This window comes from Equus quagga, chromosome 1 (genome assembly GCF_021613505.1).
Source record: "Equus quagga isolate Etosha38 chromosome 1, UCLA_HA_Equagga_1.0, whole genome shotgun sequence".
NCBI lineage: Eukaryota > Metazoa > Chordata > Mammalia > Perissodactyla > Equidae > Equus > Equus quagga.
Genome location: NC_060267.1, coordinates 89,700,816 through 89,718,390, shown reverse-complemented (window position 1 = coordinate 89,718,390; position 17,575 = coordinate 89,700,816). Strand labels below are relative to the sequence as shown.

At 55.1% G+C, this 17,575-nt stretch overlaps 1 protein-coding gene across 7 annotated transcripts in view; it reads right to left on the bottom strand.

Moving 5' to 3' along the window:
* The window catches only part of LRRC8A (leucine rich repeat containing 8 VRAC subunit A), a 28,078-nt gene extending 10,515 nt beyond the window's left edge, over window positions 1-17,563 (bottom strand). The window contains exons 1-3 of one of the 7 annotated variants that reach the window (XM_046664207.1): window positions 16,930-17,156; window positions 14,809-14,856; window positions 14,134-14,240 (exon numbers count right to left, since the gene is read on the bottom strand). The gene's annotated coding sequence lies outside the window, so the exon portion shown is untranslated. Of the gene's footprint in view, window positions 1-9,351; window positions 9,375-14,106; window positions 14,241-14,808; window positions 16,890-16,929; window positions 17,157-17,437 lie in introns of those variants that run through there. The other 6 variants (XM_046664227.1, XM_046664190.1, XM_046664218.1 and 3 more) reach the window with 6 other exon arrangements.
* Window positions 17,564-17,575: the final 12 nt, after the last annotated feature.

The following is a 17,575-nucleotide window of genomic DNA, read 5'->3' as shown; positions in this document are numbered from 1 at the left end:
TAACGAACAGCCTGTGAGGCTGTAACAAGATAAAAAACGTACTGGATGTTCCCTGGAGAATGCTGGGAAAATATAAAAAAGCATAAGGACCACAAGAGAAATTCCTTGAAGAACACTGGCCTGGGTTACCCACTGCTGACTTTTCACGGAGTAATAACCTTCTGGTTCTTTTTGTGTATATTTTTTTAAATAATAGTGTGATTTTACTTTACTCCCTATTTTCTAATCTAGAATCTACATTTTAAATCTGTGTCAACGTCCCTGTATTTTGCATGTGGGATGCCCCCACAGCATGGCTGACGAGTGGTGTAGGTCCATACCCAGGATCTGAACCTGTGAACTTGGGCTGCTGAAGCAGAGTGTGCCAAACTTAACCACTATGCGTGGGGCCAGCCCCCTACATACTTGTGTTTTGACAAATGGGTCTGTTCTTTTGGGAGAAGAACAAGGGGGCCCAGGTTATGGGACTGGGCCACCTCATTCTGATTACTGGTAATATTAATAATGACCATGGTAACGAACACTTCAGAAAACAGGGCCTCCCTGCAAAAGTCAAATGCTTCCCAGGCCGTATGTCTAGAACACACAGGGATGGGTGGGGAGGACAGGAGGAAGGCAAGCCAGACCCTGGGAGGGAAGCGGGGCACTTAACAGATGGACATGTGCCAGGCGCTAGGCCAGCCCTTACCCCATGTGGAATTGCCTCATGGAATCCCTTGGAAGCCCAGATGTAGGGCCTATCTGTGTCCCCATTCCACAGATGAGGGAACTAGGGCTCAGGGAGGTGAAGTCACCTGCCCAAGCCCCCTGTACCACTCAGGGCAGAGCCGAGACCAAGCCCAGGCCTGTCTCTCCACCTCCCTGTCCAGGTCCTCACCACTGCGCAGGCACCCTGTCCACCTGCCTGAGGCCCCACACACGGGCAGGAGTCCAGCATCCCCACCCCCTGGGGTTTCCCAGAGCTCAGGTCACCACGGGGCCAGCAGACACCACCACCCGCCCTGGCCGGCGGCTCCAGCCCAGGGGTCAGCCCTGCTGCTAAGGCCAGGACTCAGAGGCCAGGGTGAGTGACCACCCCCCAGGAAGGCCCGGGCCCTCTAATGACCAGCTGGCTCCTCACGCCACCCACACTCCTGGGAAAGTGGCACTCCAGGGAGGGCCTGCTGAATCACACGGCTGGCCTCCAGCTGAAAGACACCCGCATACTCGTCCCTCCCTTCCCGGATCCCCGAGTGCACATCCAGGCAGGCGCCCAAAGATTGGGGACCGGAAGGAAGGAGGGGCCAAGACAGAGGGCCTGAGGGCATGCAACAGCCTGCCCTGGAGAGTCCAGAAGGAGACTGTCACAGCAGGATGACAGACACGGGGGGTGGGGGCCATGTATGACCAGGCAGGATGTGGTTGCTGCCTCACCAGTTGGGAGGGGAGTGGGTGTGTCGACCCACTGGAGTGCCAGCTCTTAGGCAGGAGCTGCACCTGGGCCCGCAGTCCTGGGCTCTGCCCGTGTGGCCTTCCCGATTCCTGCTGGCTCTGAAGCGGGAAGGTTCACAGCTCCCTTACAGGTGAGGGAGCCTGAGGCTCAGAGAGGCAGAACAGCCAGTCCCTTCCGGTATGATGGCTCTTACCGCCCTCACCCGCAACACCCAGTCTGGAAGCACATGGCGAGCTCTCGGTGCAGCCCTGGGCTAGGTCCCCTGGGGGCAACAAGAGTGACTAAGGTGTGTCTGCCTCTCGGTCTAGTGTGAGCACGTAGGCAGGTGGGAGAGACAGACGAAGGCCGGAAAAACTGGACCCTGTGTGGGGACAGGGGCAGCCCTGGCTGCAAGAGGAGGGACAAATGCCACCCTCCCGCTGAGAAGGGCTTCGTGGAGGCGACAGTCCTGTGCCGGTCCCTGAGGCTCCCCCCTGGTGTCACCATTCCACTGCGCAGAGGAGGCCACGGAGGTTCAGAGGGGCAGAGCTGGGGCCCAGGTCACGGAGGTTAAAAGGGCAGGACTGGGAGTCCAGCGCAGGCCTGGCCTCATGTGGGTGACCTGTCTGAGGGGGTCGCCCTCTCGCTGCACCCAGGTTTCTGCCTCCAACTCACTGTGAGACCCTGGACAAGCCACTGCCCCTCTCTGATGGGGTTTTGGGGGGAATCTAGAAAGCAGGTGCAGGCACCAAACCCCAGGCTCTAGCCCCCAGGGGTGCCAAGGAGGAGGAGGTGGCCAGGGCCCCTCTGGAGTGGCTGCTGCCGGAGACGTAGGTGCAGGCCTGGGCTTGGCCGCCTGCAGCCTGGGCCTTGCTGCACGGCCTTGGGCAAGGTCCTCACCGGCTGTCGGCCTCAGGTTCTTCACAAACACAATAGGACAGTACCTCAGAGGGCCACTGGGAGGAGTCCACGAATTCACGCCTTTAAAGCATTCAGGGCAGAGTGGGGCGGGCAGATGGTTTTGGCTGATGTCATCTGTCCTCACCCTCCTCATCACCCATCACCCGGGTAAGGTCAGATGCTCCTTGAGGATGGGAGTCTTCAGCACACAGTAGGTGCTCAATAAATTCAGCGGGTCTCAAGAGAGCGCCTGTGAGGGGGCCGGGACAGGAATGGGGCACAGGGAAGGGATGGGGGGGTGGCAGAGTTTCAGGTGGATGCGGGCTGGGAGGGTGGGGCCGAGGGACGCAGCAGAGGCGTGGCTCCGGGCTCTCCCTGCCCCTGCCCAACCCTGAGGGCCCGGGGGAAGCAGCCGGAGCCCAGGAAGGGAGCTCCAGGGCAGGGACCCACCCAGGAGCTCAAGGTGACTACACACCCTCAGCTGGAGCAGCTGCTGGTTCCCAGACTGATGACAAAGGCCAACCCAGAACCCTCACAAGCCCAGAAGGCCTATAGTTTTTGCAGCCATTTTTTCCCTCAAAATTCTTTCTTTATTGGGGTAAAATACACATAAGGTTTACCATTTCAACCATTTGTAGGTGTACAGTTCAGTGGCATGAAGTATATTCACATTGTTGTACAACCATCACCACCATCCAGAACTCTTTTTATCTTGCAAAACAGAAACTATCCCCACTAAACAATGACTCCCCATTACCCCCTGACCCCAGCAAACACCGTTCCGCCTTCCATCCCTATGACTCTGACAACGCCAGTATCTCACAGAAGTGGAATCATACAGCACTTGTCCTTTTGTGACTGGCTTATTTCACTTAACATAATGTCCTCAAATTTCATCCGTGTTGTAGCATGTGTCAGACTTTCCTTCTTTTTTAAGGCTGAATAATATTCTTCATGTCCATTTTCTAGATAGGGAAACTGAGGCTCAGGGAGACAAGTCATGTGCCCGACTTCACACCGCCTGTAAGTGACAGAGGCCACCTTCAAACCCGGATCTGTGATGGCGCCAGACAAGCAGCACCTCCGGGGGGCCGTTCAGATGGAGCAGATCCCACCTGACAGCTGCCCCGGGGCACATCTGGGTGCGGTCAGGAGAGCACCCCTAAGGGAAAGGGGCAGATTCAGGGCACTGGGGACCTTTAGTCCCAGTTATGGAAAGCGTCCTCTTCAGGAAGTTTCCTGCAGGCAGTGCGACAGCTTCTCCCCCAGGGCCTCAGTTTCCCCATCTGGAAGGGAGCAGAGAATGTGTCATGGATGTGCCATGTTTTGTAAAAGGTGGTCAAGGTACCAAGCAGCGTGTGATCCCAGGCTCCTGCCCACCCTGGTGCCTCCCTTACACTGACTGCAGCCCACCCCCAGGTCAGAGGGCAGGGCTCCAGCTCTGGAGCCCTGACGCCGCCACAGACACCCTTGTCCCGGCCGGTTCTGCCAGCCAGCCAGGAGGGAGGGAGAGGCGCTGTCCAAGAGCCAGGACTCCATCCCCTCTTGGCCCCTTGGCCTCCCCACCCATAAAACAGGCACAGTAACAGACGCCCTGCCAAACTCCCAGGACTATCAAGAAGTCATAGGAATGAGGTTTCCCAAACTGCTGTGTGTGCGACCTCGGGCAGGTGGACAGCAAGTGCTGAGCAGCGGTGATGAGAGCTTAAAGGCAGAGGGACAGCCGGGGCCAGTCTGGGCTCTGCCACCCAGCAGTGGAGTGACACTGGACAGGTGACTTCACCTCTCTGAGTCTTAGGCCCCCCATGCATGGAATGGGGCTAAAACAGACACAAGCCTGCAATCCTGACTTCAACAGACCGTTGACGGGTGAACGAAAAGTGTGCAGACCCAGAGCATGAAGGAAGGAAACGCAAGAAGGAGACCACCCACGGGGCTCGCAGACACAGAGTTAGCTAAGGCCTGGCACACGGCAGGTGGGCAATCAGCACATCCTGGGACATTGAAGGAGTCACTCGAATGTAACAGGGCCCTCTCAGTGGAACAAAGTAGCTCTGTAAGTAATGTCATTTTGAAAAAAAGCGAGATCCAGAATAATAAATAAAGACAATCCCATTTTGATAAACCTTCGACCAACATTCCCCGCACGGTGGGGAAGGCTCCCTCTTAAGAGTGGGAATAGGGGCAGAATGAAAGGAAACTGTAATTTGTTACCAGCATGCATTATCTTTGTGATTGAAAAATAGCACAGAATTTAAAATAAATAGAGCCAAAAAAAAAAAAGAAAGAAAAAACTGGCCCCCAGTGTGGGGATTGGATTTTCTTTTGTAGCTCTGAGCGGGCGATGGGGAGCCGGGTCAGGTCAGGTCTCTGCCCCAAGACATGGAGAATTTGGACAGGATTCTGAACAGGACAAAGATTAAAGGGTTGAAATCAGGGCGGCTGAGAAAAGACAAAAAGGCACGTGCCGCTGTCCTCCGAGCTCTGGTCTAGCTAACTCCCCGTCTTCCAGAAAGATGTGTCACTTTAAGCTGGAGGCTGTGCCCTCCTAGAGGTCGGGGATTAGCACCCACCAGTGAGGGGGGAGACTGCTGGCTGCACCCCAGTAAAGCTAGGGAGGCAGTGGGCAAGGGACCGCCGAGGGGTCGGGGGGAGTGAGGAGGCTGGGTACCCTGCCGGACCCTCTAGATTCATCCCAGCCCTGTGCAGAGCCCGGGATGGAGAAGTGTCAGGAGGGAGGACGGCCACTGTCTGGGAAAGACTGGGATGTTCATCCCAGTGTTATTTATACCCCAGGAAAACTGTAAACGACCCAGATGCCCGGTATTAAGTGAACGGTTGAATATTTATTAAATGATCAGATGATGGAAAACCACGAAATAACGGAACACGTTAGAGCAAAACGTTTCATGACTTAATGAGAAAACGTCCAAAGTGTGTGAAATGCAACAGGTAGGAGACAAAACCGTGACAGAGCAACGCTTCTGCGCTAAGTTTTATACATACACATATGTATATATATTTGAACAATATTGGCAGTGAGATTAGACTGCTACTTATAATCTTTTTTCACCCCAAACTTACCTGTATTTTCTCTCATAAGCACATGTTACTCAGGTAATTAAGAAAAAAGATTTTTTAAAATCATAATTCTAAAGGATCAAGAAGAGCTAAGACAACTTGGAAGAACAAGGTGGGAGGAAGCTTACTACAAAGCTATAGGAATTCAGCCAACGTGGTGCTGATGGAGGGGTAGATTGGTGGGCCAAAGGCACAGAAGAGTAAGCCTAGAAACAGACACCCAAATTTCTGGAAAATTAGACATGACAGTGTTGGCTCTGCAGGTCAGGGGGAAAGAATGGGCGTCCATAAACAGAGCCGGCTGTCGGTTACATACACAAAAAAAGCATAGCCCATCTACCTCCTCACACGAAAATAAATTCCAGTGACTTAAACACCTAGGCAAACCTGAAAACATTTAAAGAAAAAGTCTAAAAGACCATCTTAATGCCTTTAAGACAGGGAAGGATTTCTCATCACAAAGAGTATGAACCATCACAGGAAAAGACTGATATACCGATCACATTAAATTTACAATGTATGCACATCAAAGGATACAAGAAAAAGAAAGCGAAAAGAACCCACAGACTTGGCCTGGTGGTTAGGATTCGGTGCTCTGACCACTGCAACCCGGGTTTATTTCCGGCCAGGGAATCACACCACCCGTCTGCAGGTTGTCACACTGCGGTGGCTCTGTGTTGCTGTGATGCCGAAAGCTATGCCACCAGTATTTCAAATACCAGCAGGGTCACCCATGGTGGACTTCCAGAATAAGACAGACTAGGAAGAAGGACCTCGCTATCCACTTCCGAAAAACTGGCCATGAAAACCCTATGAACAGCAGACAATAGGAGCACTGTCTGATAGCGCCAGAAGGTCAGAGGACCAGGCAGGGTTCTGCTCCACTATCCACAGGGTCACTAGGAGTGAGCAGCACTGACAGCAACGTAACTAGCAAAGGATTAACATCCAGAATACAGAACTCCTACAAACACACACAAAGGCAAGCCAATAGGAAAAAATAGACAATTCACAGGAAAAAAACACAAATGGAAATTGAGGCGTGAAATAATTCTTAACCTCATTACCAGTCAGGGAATGCAAATTACAACATATTCCACTCCCTGCAACTGGCAAAAATGCTGAAATCCTAGATGAGGATGCACACATCCCACAATCCAGCAATTTCTCTCCTAGTTACAGACCTTAGAGAGTCGCTTTATGCATAAGTGTGAAGCCCTGGAAAGGCACCGACAAGAATGCTCACTAAGAGTTGTTCCTAACAGTAAAAAATTAGCAACAACCGAAATGTCCATCAGCAGGAGAAAAGATAAATTGCTCTAATCATACAACGGAACGTGAAAGCAATGAAAGTCAACGAACCACAGCTATACATATCCACATGGATAGACATCAAAAACAACGCTGAGCCAAAAAACAAGCTGTAGAATAATACGCACACTATATAAGGTTTTCTACAACCTATCTATCCAAGTGTAGGGAAGCTATAAAAACATGTGTGGAGAGCCCCAAAATCAAGATAATAATTTCACCCAGAGAGAGGGAGGAGGATGGGATTGTGTCTGAAATAATTTGAGAGAGAGTGTGTGTATCTGAAGCAATTATTGCAAAACCTTAAGGTCTGACAAAGCTGAGTCCTGCATACAAAGACATCTGTTCTAGTTTTATACTTTTCTCTGTGCTTAAACTATTGCATACAAATTACCAAAACAATCATCCGTTCTTGCTCCTCCTGGCTGGTGCTCCCTCTGGTCCTCACCTGGGCCAGGTTCAGCGGGAGGCAGCGGCTACCGCGTGGACCAATTGCCAGGGCAGCAGATTCGGCTCCTCCTTGCAACTGGCCTGCTCCTCCCTGGCGCAGCAGCACCTGTGGCCTCTGAGGATACTACAGCCAGCACGGGGCAGCAGCACCCAGCCTGGTCCACCCGCCCGGCCCCAGGGAGACGCGCGGAAGTGGGTAGGAAGAAGCTAGCCCCTTCCCACAGTGCAGCACACGCAGGTGGGGAGGAGCGCGACCAGGTTCCTGCGGCAGGGCTGGAGCAGCCCTGTCCCAGGGGAGTCAGATAAAGCAACCCAGACAGCCTTATCATCCCCTCGGTGGCAGGCGGGTGTCGAGGAGTGCAAAGCCAAGAGCGCTGGAGTCAGGAGCACACAGGTTCAAATCCAGCTCCAGGATGAGCTAATTCCCTGACCTCAGGCAAATTGTTTAGCCCGAGCCTGTGTTCTGGCAACTTTGAAATGAGAATAATGCTCCCTACCTCATAGATCTGTATACAGTGATGCAAAAGATGTCCAAGAGATATTGAGTAGTAAAAAAAAAAAAAAAGAAAAAAGGGGTGGCTGGCCCGGTGGTGCAGTGGTTCGGATCCCAGGTGTGGACCTATACACTGCTTGGCAAGCCATGCTGTGGCAGGCATCCCACATAAAAAGGAGAGAAGATGGGCACCGATGTTAGCTCAGGGCCAGCCTTCCTCGGCAAAAAAAAAAAAAAAAAAAAAAAAAGAGGGAGGATTGGCAGCAGATGTTAGCTCAGGGCTAATATTCCTCAAAAAAAAAAAAGCTGCCCAGGATATAAAATGTATGATCCATGGAAGAAGCCAGTCACAAAAGGACAAACACTGCTGATCCCAACCACAGGAGGCACCCAGAGTCGTCAGATTCATAGACAGAAAGTAGAACAGGGGCTACCAGGGGCCGGGGGAGGGGATGAAGGGGAGTTAGTGTCCAACAGTGCAGAGCTGCAATTCTGCACAATGAAAAAAGTTCTGGAGGTGGATGGTGGTGACAGTTGCATAATGTTTGAACGTAACTAAATGCCACTGAACTGTACACTTAAAAATGATTAAGATGTTAAATTTTACGTTATATATATTTCACTATAATAACAAAAATTAGGGGAAACAGGTAGGATCCCATTCTTGTTTTAAAAAATTATGTCAGCAACAAACTTATCACTGTAAACATAGAAACATCTGGAAAGATATACACAGAACTCTATGTGGGTGGGTCTGAGGGTGGGTAAGGTTGTAGAGGGTCGTCTACATTATACATTCTCCTATGATTGAAATTTAGTGCTTCTGAGTAGAAAAAATACTTGGGAAAAAAACAGAAGAGCTCCCTCACCACGTGGTTTCTGAGGTTAGAGAAAGGTTAGCACGCCCGTGCCTGCCCTCCCCAGGGACACGGGCTCCTCAACAGGACGCCTCCCTACAGGGAAGCGGTGGGGTGAGCTCAGACCCTGCGACAAACGACGTGTCCTCTCGGAGCCTCAGTTTCCTCAACTGTAAAATGGGAACGTTACGGTACCCATCCCGGAAGCCTATTGTGAGAATTGAAAATAACACCGTCTAACGTTGACGGTCCAACACCTGGCACAGAGGAAGCGGAGCTATAGTTACTACAACCCACCTGCCATCGCAGAAAACCCTCCAGCATTCAGTAGGGGGACACCCAGGTGAGGGCTGAGCCGCAAGGACAAACACCACCGAGCACAGACCAGACGGCCAGGGGCCCCCAGAGCCTCCAGGACTCACCGACCACACTCAGGAGCGTGGACTTCTGGGGACCCTCGCAGGGTCAGGACCCCGGGAAAGGACGAAAGGAGAGAGCTGGCGATTTGCTCTCAGAACCACCCCTTAGGTGTCAGGCCTGGGCTGCGCTGTTGACTTCCTCCGGACGCTCCTTATGGACGGGGAAGGGAGTCCAGGCCTGACACGCCACCCCTCGTCCCAGAGGCTTGGCGCTCACACCTGAGCGTGGCAGGCGGGTCGGGCCGCGGGTAAACATGGCACAGAGAGCCTTTTGTTAAAGCCCAAACAGCAATGCTGGGAAGACTTCCCGGGCAGGGGGGAGGCGGGAGGCGGCCCCGCTCCGCCGCTCTCGGGAAGGCTGTTCCTCCAGCCCCGTCCCGGGGGAAGGGCCATTCCCAAGAGGCCCAAGGAAGACTCTGGGTCACTGGCCTTGTCCTGGGAGAGCTCCGGGCCTGTGAATCTGCTCCTTGCTCAGTGGCCTCCTTTGGTCCCAGAGCCAGGAGGGGGAGGAGAGGTCTCATCTCGTCATCTGGTGACACAGCCCCCACCCACCCAAGAGCAGAGCGTGGCCCTCTGGGCCCCCACACTTGTCTGGGGTGAGTCAGCGGCTGGGGGCGCTGCCTGGTTTGGTGCTCACCCTGCATAGAAGGGCACACCCTCACTTCCGGGGGAAAGGAAGAGGGGAGACAGTTGGGGCAGGAGGCAGAGGAAACAAGTTTCAGTTCCAAACTGCTCTCACACTCGAGCTGGGCCTCCCAAACAGGTCTGTCCTCACGAAAACTAGCAAGGGTGTGGCCAGCCTTTCAAGGTGAAGGGTGACAGGTGAGGGACACCCAGCTGGGGCTCCTCCCACTGGCTCCCCACGCCAAGCACACAAGGCAGCAGGCCAGGCCTTCCCCTCACGCCACCAGGCTGGCATTCGAGCTCCCGGTCCCTGACATGCACTGTGTGCCAGCACTGCACCCAGCACTCCCTCCGCCTCAGCTCCTGATCTCCACGCGCATCAGTGAGGTGGCTCCCCACTTCACCAGCGTGTGACTTTGGGAAAGTCACTTCACCTCTGGGGCTCTGGTTTCCTCATCTATAAAACGGCTGACGAGTTTACTCCTCACAGGGTTGTAGCGAGGACTGAATGAGCCAGTCCATGGGAAGCTTTTGGCCCAGTGCCTGCCACAAAGTAAGACTGTAACGTTAGCTGCTGTTAATATTAATGACAGGTTTTATCAGTCCCTTTATGGGTGCGAAGTCTGAGGTCCAGAGAGGTTAAGTGACCTGCCCAAGGCCACACAGCTAGAGGATGGTGGGAAAGAGCATCCCAGGTCTGACTTTCCATCATGCCAATCTGCCTCAAAGGCAAGCAGGTCTCCTGGACTTCCCTGGGCACCTAGAACGCTAGAAATGCTTTGTGGGACAACACCCAATTTTCCTAACAGTATATGGACTCAAGGCCTCTGCAGCGAACCCTCGCAGGCCATGCTCAGATGCCTCTGGTCTCTCAGGTATGGCTTTAAGGAAACTTTGGAAGGGAGCCCAGCTCTGGGTTTGGGGCCAGAAGCCAGGTGTCCGGCCTGGGCCCATTGGGGCAGACGGGCCTTGGAGACGGGGCTTGACTGGCCCCCAGCACTGCCTTCCTGGACAGGTTATGAAACGTGGACAGGAGCCCCCGAGGGGGGCTGCAGATGCAGTTTCTGCCGAGCCCCCTGGGACTGGGACTGAGGGGCCCGGCTCTCTGGGCGGGGACCCTGATGCTGAGTGCCGGCTGGGAGCTGTGAAGGGCAGGATTCCTGCGCCGCCCTGCCCCAGCTTGGTCAGCGCCTGGGTCAGCTCGCCGAATCTGTCAGAGGGCGGGAGCCTGGCAGCAGCACCTCTGAGGGTGTCCAGGTGGCGCGTGAAGCCGTGGAATTTTACAGTCAGCTTGGTTCCGGTGGAGGCCGCTCCAGGCATGAGGCTATCGTGCAGCAGCCTATTTAATTCTGAGGTTTTCGGCCCTCAAGAGACAGTTAAACATAGAACTTGCTACGAGATGCGAGATGCAGCAGAAACGTGTTGGGAAAGAGAGCAGAGGATGTTTGTGGCTGGGAGTAAAAGCCCTTCGAGAAACCTCGCCCCACACATCCTCGAGGAGGGAAGGCTAACCTCCAACACACACTGGGAAGTCACGATAAGCCACCATCCTGCAGGAAGCTCAGCCCTGCTTCCACTCCCAAGGTGTCAGTTCTGGCGGCGGACGGACCTCACCAGAGCTGGGGCCCGGGGCTGCAGGGTCGCCCTGGGCAGTGTACCCCGGCAGGGTCTGCGGCCTGCCTCGCGAAAGCCTGGGAGCTTCTTCAACGAGCTGATTCCCGGGCCCGCCCCCAGGCTCTGACTCTGCAGCCGTGTGCTGGTGGACCCAGGGGAACCGGCACTGTTAGCAAGCTCCTGGGTGACTCTGGGAACCTAGAGAAAAAGGGAAGTAGAAAGTGGGATAGAGAGAGCACAGGCTGCTGAGGCAAAGAGGGTTCGAGTCCTGGCTGTGCCACCTAAGTTGTACAACTTTGGGCAAGTGCCTCCGAGCCTTGGTCTCCTACCCTGCCTGTGACATGGTGGCCCTCCTCCCACAGGAGCTGTGGCGGGCAAGCTGGTAAAGGTCTGCAGGGAACCGGCACGCAGCCTAGCACGAGGCCCACAGCCACTGAGGACGAGCCCAGGCCATGCGGGTCCTGCTGCTGGAAGGAGGGGAAGGCGGAGGGGCTGGGCATCGTCTACCGGGCCAGCTCCTGGGGCTCCCTGCCAGGAGGGCCTCATGGGAGAAAGAAAAAGAGACTCCAGGGAAAGAAGGGGAGGAAGAAACTCAGGAGAGGGAGAGGGTGAGGACAGTGAGCTGAGGGGGCACCAGGGAGGGGACAGGGAGTGGTGGCACAGACCCCACTTCCAGCTTGATCCTCCAAACCACGCTCTCCCGGCTCCACGAAACCAGGCTGCCAGGCCAGAAATCCTCCTGCCGAATCCCATCTTGAGGTCGCCTGAGCCCCAGCAGAGCAACTTTAAAGATTTTATTTTTTCCTTTTTCTTCCCAAAGCCTCCTGGTACATAGTTGTATACTTTTAGGTCTGGGTCCTTCTAGCTGTGGCATGTGGGACGCTGCCTCAGCGTGGCCTGATGAGCGGTGCCATGTCCGCGCCCAGGATCCGAACCGGCAAAACCCTGGGCTGCCGAAGCAGAGCGCATGAACTTAACCACTCGGCCACGGGGCCAGCCCCCCAACAGAGTGTCTTTAGACCCGGGTCACAGGGCAGCCCCTCTGCCTTCTCCTCGCCTGCCCACCCTCAAGGCGAAAACCTGAAAGGAGCATTCCAAGGGGACAAAGACTGAGGCTTCCACCAGGAATTGCCTGGGTAAACTGAGTCAGAGCCAGACTCAGGCAAAGGCAAGAACTCATGCATGTCCCTCCCTACCCCCCACCCCGACCCCTGCCTCAGGCAGACAGCGGAGGCTAAAACCTGGAGGCCAAAAGCTCTCAGGCCAGCGTGCCACCCTCCAGCGTCTCTGGCCCGGAGGAGGAATTCTGCTCCCAGATAAGCAGGACCCGCTGCTTCCTGCTCACAGCAGCCAGCAAGGCTTCGGCTCAGGCCTCCTCTCTGCAGGGGGCAGAATTCCTCAAAACCAACAGGAAACTCCTACAGGGCAGGGCCGGGATCTGGTGACCTTGTCCCAATAAACAGGAGCGTCAACAACATCACCCACCAGGCACTTCCCACCCCCTCCACTGCTGCGAATGCCCCAATGCCCGACAAGGAGCTCAAAAACCCCAGACGTGAGAATGTGGGCGGGCGGGCAGGTATCGGCCCTGCTGACAGGACTCACGCATCCCTGCTGGCCTGGGAGAGAGGTCCAGCCTGAACCAGTGAACGGAGCAAGAGGAAGTAGGAACCAGCGGCTCTAACAGCACTCAATTTTGGAAAAACAAGCAAATGGTAATAAGACCGTGGAAGGGCGCACCCCTCCCCTTCGCACCTCTGGAGATGGGGATCACAGGAGACGTTCTCTTTCCATGTGACACTAAGATCAAAACAGAAGAACCTATAATGAACTTCAACTGTATGAGTAATTACAAAACAAAAATAAGAAGATAACTTTCTTTTAAAATCCAAGCTGGGGACGGCCAGGTCTTCCTTAACAAAAAGTCGAGCTGGGAGGCGGATGCAGGGAGGTCTCGGGCACAGGATAGAGGACCCTGGCTCAGGATCCTGGGGTCTAGTTCAAGTCCCATGTCCCTGCCTTCCTTCCTGAAGATTTGGGACAAGTGGCTTCCTCCCTCTGAGCCTGTTTCCACATCTGTACATGGGATAAAGGCCATTGCGTGAGCTTCTTCAAATGACCAAAGGAGATCATTGATGAGGGCGTGTTTTACGAATTATAAAGCAGTCTACACACACCCCCCTATGATTAGGGAGCACATTCTGGGATGCACACTCTGCTAAGTGCCTTCCCTCTATCAACATATTTAATTTTGAAAATATCCTAAAGGAAGGGAAGGTGCTAATATTATCTCCTTTTATAGATAAGGAAACTGAAGCTCAGAGAAGTACAGTGACTGGCCCAGAGTCACTCCTCAAGCACGTGACAGCTGGGACTCAAACCCAGGTGTGACTACAAAATTTGGGTCCTAACCAGTGCCCTCTCCTGCCTTTGGGAACCAAAGTGTAGGCCAAGAAACCAGTCCCCAAATATGTCCACGTGATCAAGCGAGTGTGGGGAAACACGACCTGCTAGCTCCCTCTCAGATCCTCATCATACTCAGGTCAATGTGTTCAAGGCTCTGAGAAGTCCTGCGGCAAAGACAATAAGTTATTTTTTCCAGACTTATCTAGCCACCGTGACCAAAAAAACTGGTGTTCCATGGAACACACCTTGGGAAATGTGATCACAAGACAGCAGCAACAATCCAGACTGACAAGATCTGGGCTGAGCGAGAAAAAACAGAGGTTCGCAACGAAGCTTGACATCGGCGTTCAAAGAGTCCAGCAACCATATACTTCTCAGCTGGCCACTGAGGCAGGAGAAGGAGGAAGAGTTCTGTCTCCCACCACCTCTGCCCTAGATGCCTTGGACCTACAGCGATAAGAGCAAAGGACCACAGAGAAGGAAACACTGCCCTGTGCTCCCCAGGGTGGGGAAGGCACCTGACCGGAGGCGGTGGCTGACCTGGAGGGAGAGGGGCCCAGTCCTTACCCCGTGGACGGCTCTGCTATCTGCGTGTTGGCTGTCGGCGCTGAGGCTGGCCCACATCTGTCTGGGCAGGGTCCTGGCATTCCTTTCGCTCCATGGAAGCTCCCTCCCTACGAGGAAGCAAGAGCTACGTCAACAGGGCTGAGTGTGACTATCAGCGTTACCTGCTGTGCGGCCGTTTTCTCAGCACCTGACCGGTGCCAGGCCCTGGGCTGGGCTCTGGGCTGACAAGAGAGAATTGGACAGTCTACTGGGGACACGCCAAGTCAAAAATGACGGCTGGCTCTTGAGAGCCCAGGGCTCTGCTGGGCGGAACCCAGAAGCTATGGGAACATGGGAGAACCACTGGACCCTGACCAAGGGGGTCAGGGAAGGCTCCCTGGAAAAAGTGCTGCCTGAGTTGACTCCCGAGGAAGAGGAGGAGTTGGGGAGAGAGAATTCCAGGCAGAAGGAACAGTATGTTTGCCTGGAGGGGAGAGAACGTGACATCTAGAGAACGCTGAGTGCTTTGGCCTGGCTAGATCCCACTGGACGTGGGAAGTGGGGAGAGATGAGCTATGGTGGGGTGAGCTGCATCCAGGCAAAGACACAGCCTCAGCCCAGACACACCACTTCGACTCAAACACAACTCCAACCATCACTGATTAGTCAAGGAGCATTGAGCGAGCATCTACTTACATGCCAGGCACTCTGCTCAGAACTGCTTACACGCGTGAACAAGACAAGCTGGCAGGGTAGGGAGAGAAGTGTGATCAGACCACTGCAGGGGAAGGGGGAGCACCTCCACCAGCCAGGAGCTGGGAGTGTGGCCCGAGGAGAAGGAGGAGTTAGCAGGAAGGAGGAAGTGGGGGAAGAGGGGACACAGGCAGACAAAGGGACCCGAACGGCTCTTTGAGGGACTGTGGAGCCTTGCAACCACAGATGCCACTGAGCATTTATCACATCTACTCAGCACCAGGCACTCCACTGGGAGAAAAGAAGCAGAAGGCAGCCTCCAGCCTCACAGGGGGACAGGTCAATAAGCCAGCAACCCCACTCAGGTGACTGTGACCGTAAAGCACTTAGCGCTGCAGAGGCACAGAGGCCATCCAAACCGGCCTCTGCCCCTACCCACCCTCCTCGGCAAGGATGGGGATGCCCACCGACGCTGGGCTGTCCAGTCACTCGCCCGTGGCAGAGCCCGGACCAGAACTCCGGCTCTGGACTCCCTGTCACTGATTCTTCTAGTCCCTCCTATTCCAAGAAACACAGGCTGACCACCCCTGCATATTCCCCCAGAGCTGATGCCTCCTTCCTCTGGGCTGTCTCTGTGTCGCCATTATTACACTGGCCACCGTATTGCTGTTTCCCTATCTGCCTCTCGTCTTAGATGGCAGCTCAGAGGAGGCCAGGGACTGTGTTCTCTTACCACTATTCCTGGCACAGGCCAAGCACTTACTAAAGGATGACTGACTGACTGACTGAATGAATGAATGAATGAATGAGTCAAGGGGTGGCGAGATGGTGTGCTGGGCTCTAGGGCCCCATATCCATCCCACCTGACTCCCCATGAGGTCTTATACCATTAGCCCATGCCTCAGGGTCCCCATGTGGAAACCTGGCATCACCTCCACTCTCAGGAGAGGGAGTGGGGAACCAGGTTGATTCCTTCCCTCCAGCTCCTATAGGGGAGGTCCGAGCCAAGCCAGGCAGCCACCCAAGGCCCAGCGACCTCCCCTGGTTCTGACCTACCAGGGCAGTCCTCAGGATACCCCACAGTCCAGAAAGGCCGTTCAAAGTTTGCAGAGGAAACTGCTTCCTAGCGGGTGTGCCCAAGAGATGGAGTGCAAACCACCTAGCTGAATTCCCAGGAGAAGTCATAAACATTCTTGGATCCTGCTCTGTGTCCCACAGCCCACAGGCAGAGGGGCATCAGACCCAACCCCAAGGAATCTCTCAAACCGAGAAGACAGGGAAGCCAAGGCTGGTGATTCATGCCCCAGCATCTCTCCAAAAGCCAGTCCTCCACCACAAGTCACCTGTCCTTGCCTCTCCCCGTGAGCCAGAAGAAGACCTGACCTTCACGAAGGCAATGCCAGTGTGACTGAGCCACGGGCACTGACTGCCCAGGCCCTCTGCACAAACTCCCACTCCCCCATCTCCTCCACAGGAAGTATCACCACCAGCAGCCCTCCTCCTGCCTTCAGTCTGTCTGTCTGCTAGTCTGTCTGCTCAGAGGGCAGGAAACAGTTTGGCAGAGGTTTAAGGTCCTCCTAATGGAAAAGGTGGGAGAGGCCTCTGGTAGCCTCTCAGCTCCCTCAAACCCATCCTCCGCCATTGAGGCCAAAATTCGCTTTCCCTCACCAAGCTCTCTCCCTCTCCATCCTCACACCTCATCCCCAAAAGGCTTCCTGGGGAAGAGGCGTCAGAGTGTGGTCACCGAAAAACGGCCCCACCCTTCCAGGCAAGTCCCCATCAGGAGGAGGTTGTCGACACCCCCAACCATTTCTCCTCCTTCCCAAAAAAGGCAGCAGTTGCATCAGCTAAGAACTAGCCCTTGGTTCACTCCAGTCCAGACCAAGGGCAAGAGGCAGTCAAAGAAAGGAGCAGAATCATCATGAACCCCAAGGAGCGGCAGCTATGCTCCTTCCGACCGGGAGCCAACTTTTCTAGATCTCCAGCCCGGACCTCATCAGATCCGGCTCTCCGGCCCATCAAGACGCAAAGGACACGGGCAGGGTCCGGAGCCTCGGACCCTGGGCCGATCTTCCCAGGAACCCCAGCCCAGACAGGCCCCAAGAGCCTAGCCAGGGATCCTACCCTCAAGTCAGGGCACTGTTCCCGCCGGATCAAGAGGAGGGAGGGGTCCGGGGAAAGAGGAGGGGGCCAGGAGCCCAGGAGAAGACAGCAGGGGGACCCTTTGGAAACGAAAAAAGCTGCCAAGGAGACAGTCCAAAGGTGGAACCTCTAGGAAGGGGGAGTGTGTGTGTGGAGGGGTGAGGATCTGGGGGAACCCAGGGGATGACAAGAGGACCCGGAGAAGCCGAGGCGGAAACTCCCGGAATGGAAAGCGCAGGGAAGCACTGGGGTGCCTGGGAGGGGGCTCGCGCGCCGCGGCACCGAGAAGAGGGTGGGGCCCCGGAGACCCCGGGGATGCGGGAGCCCGGAGGTAGGCCGAACTGAACTGCCGCGGGAAGCCCCCAGGGAGCTGGCCCCGGGCAGAGCCCGAGCTGCCCAGCGCCTGGGGCCGGGCAGCTGGCCAAGGACGTGTAGGAGTGGGTTTCAAGAGATGACAGCTCGCGCCCTTTTCCCCACCCCACCCACTCACCTGAGCCCGCCGCACCCGGCCGCCCAGCTGGCAGCACCCGGCCCTTGCCGCTTCGTCCCGCGGCCGGCCGCTGCGCCCCTCCGGCGCCTCCTTTTGTTTGTCCCTCACTGCACCACTCAGCCTCCTCCGCCCCGGAAG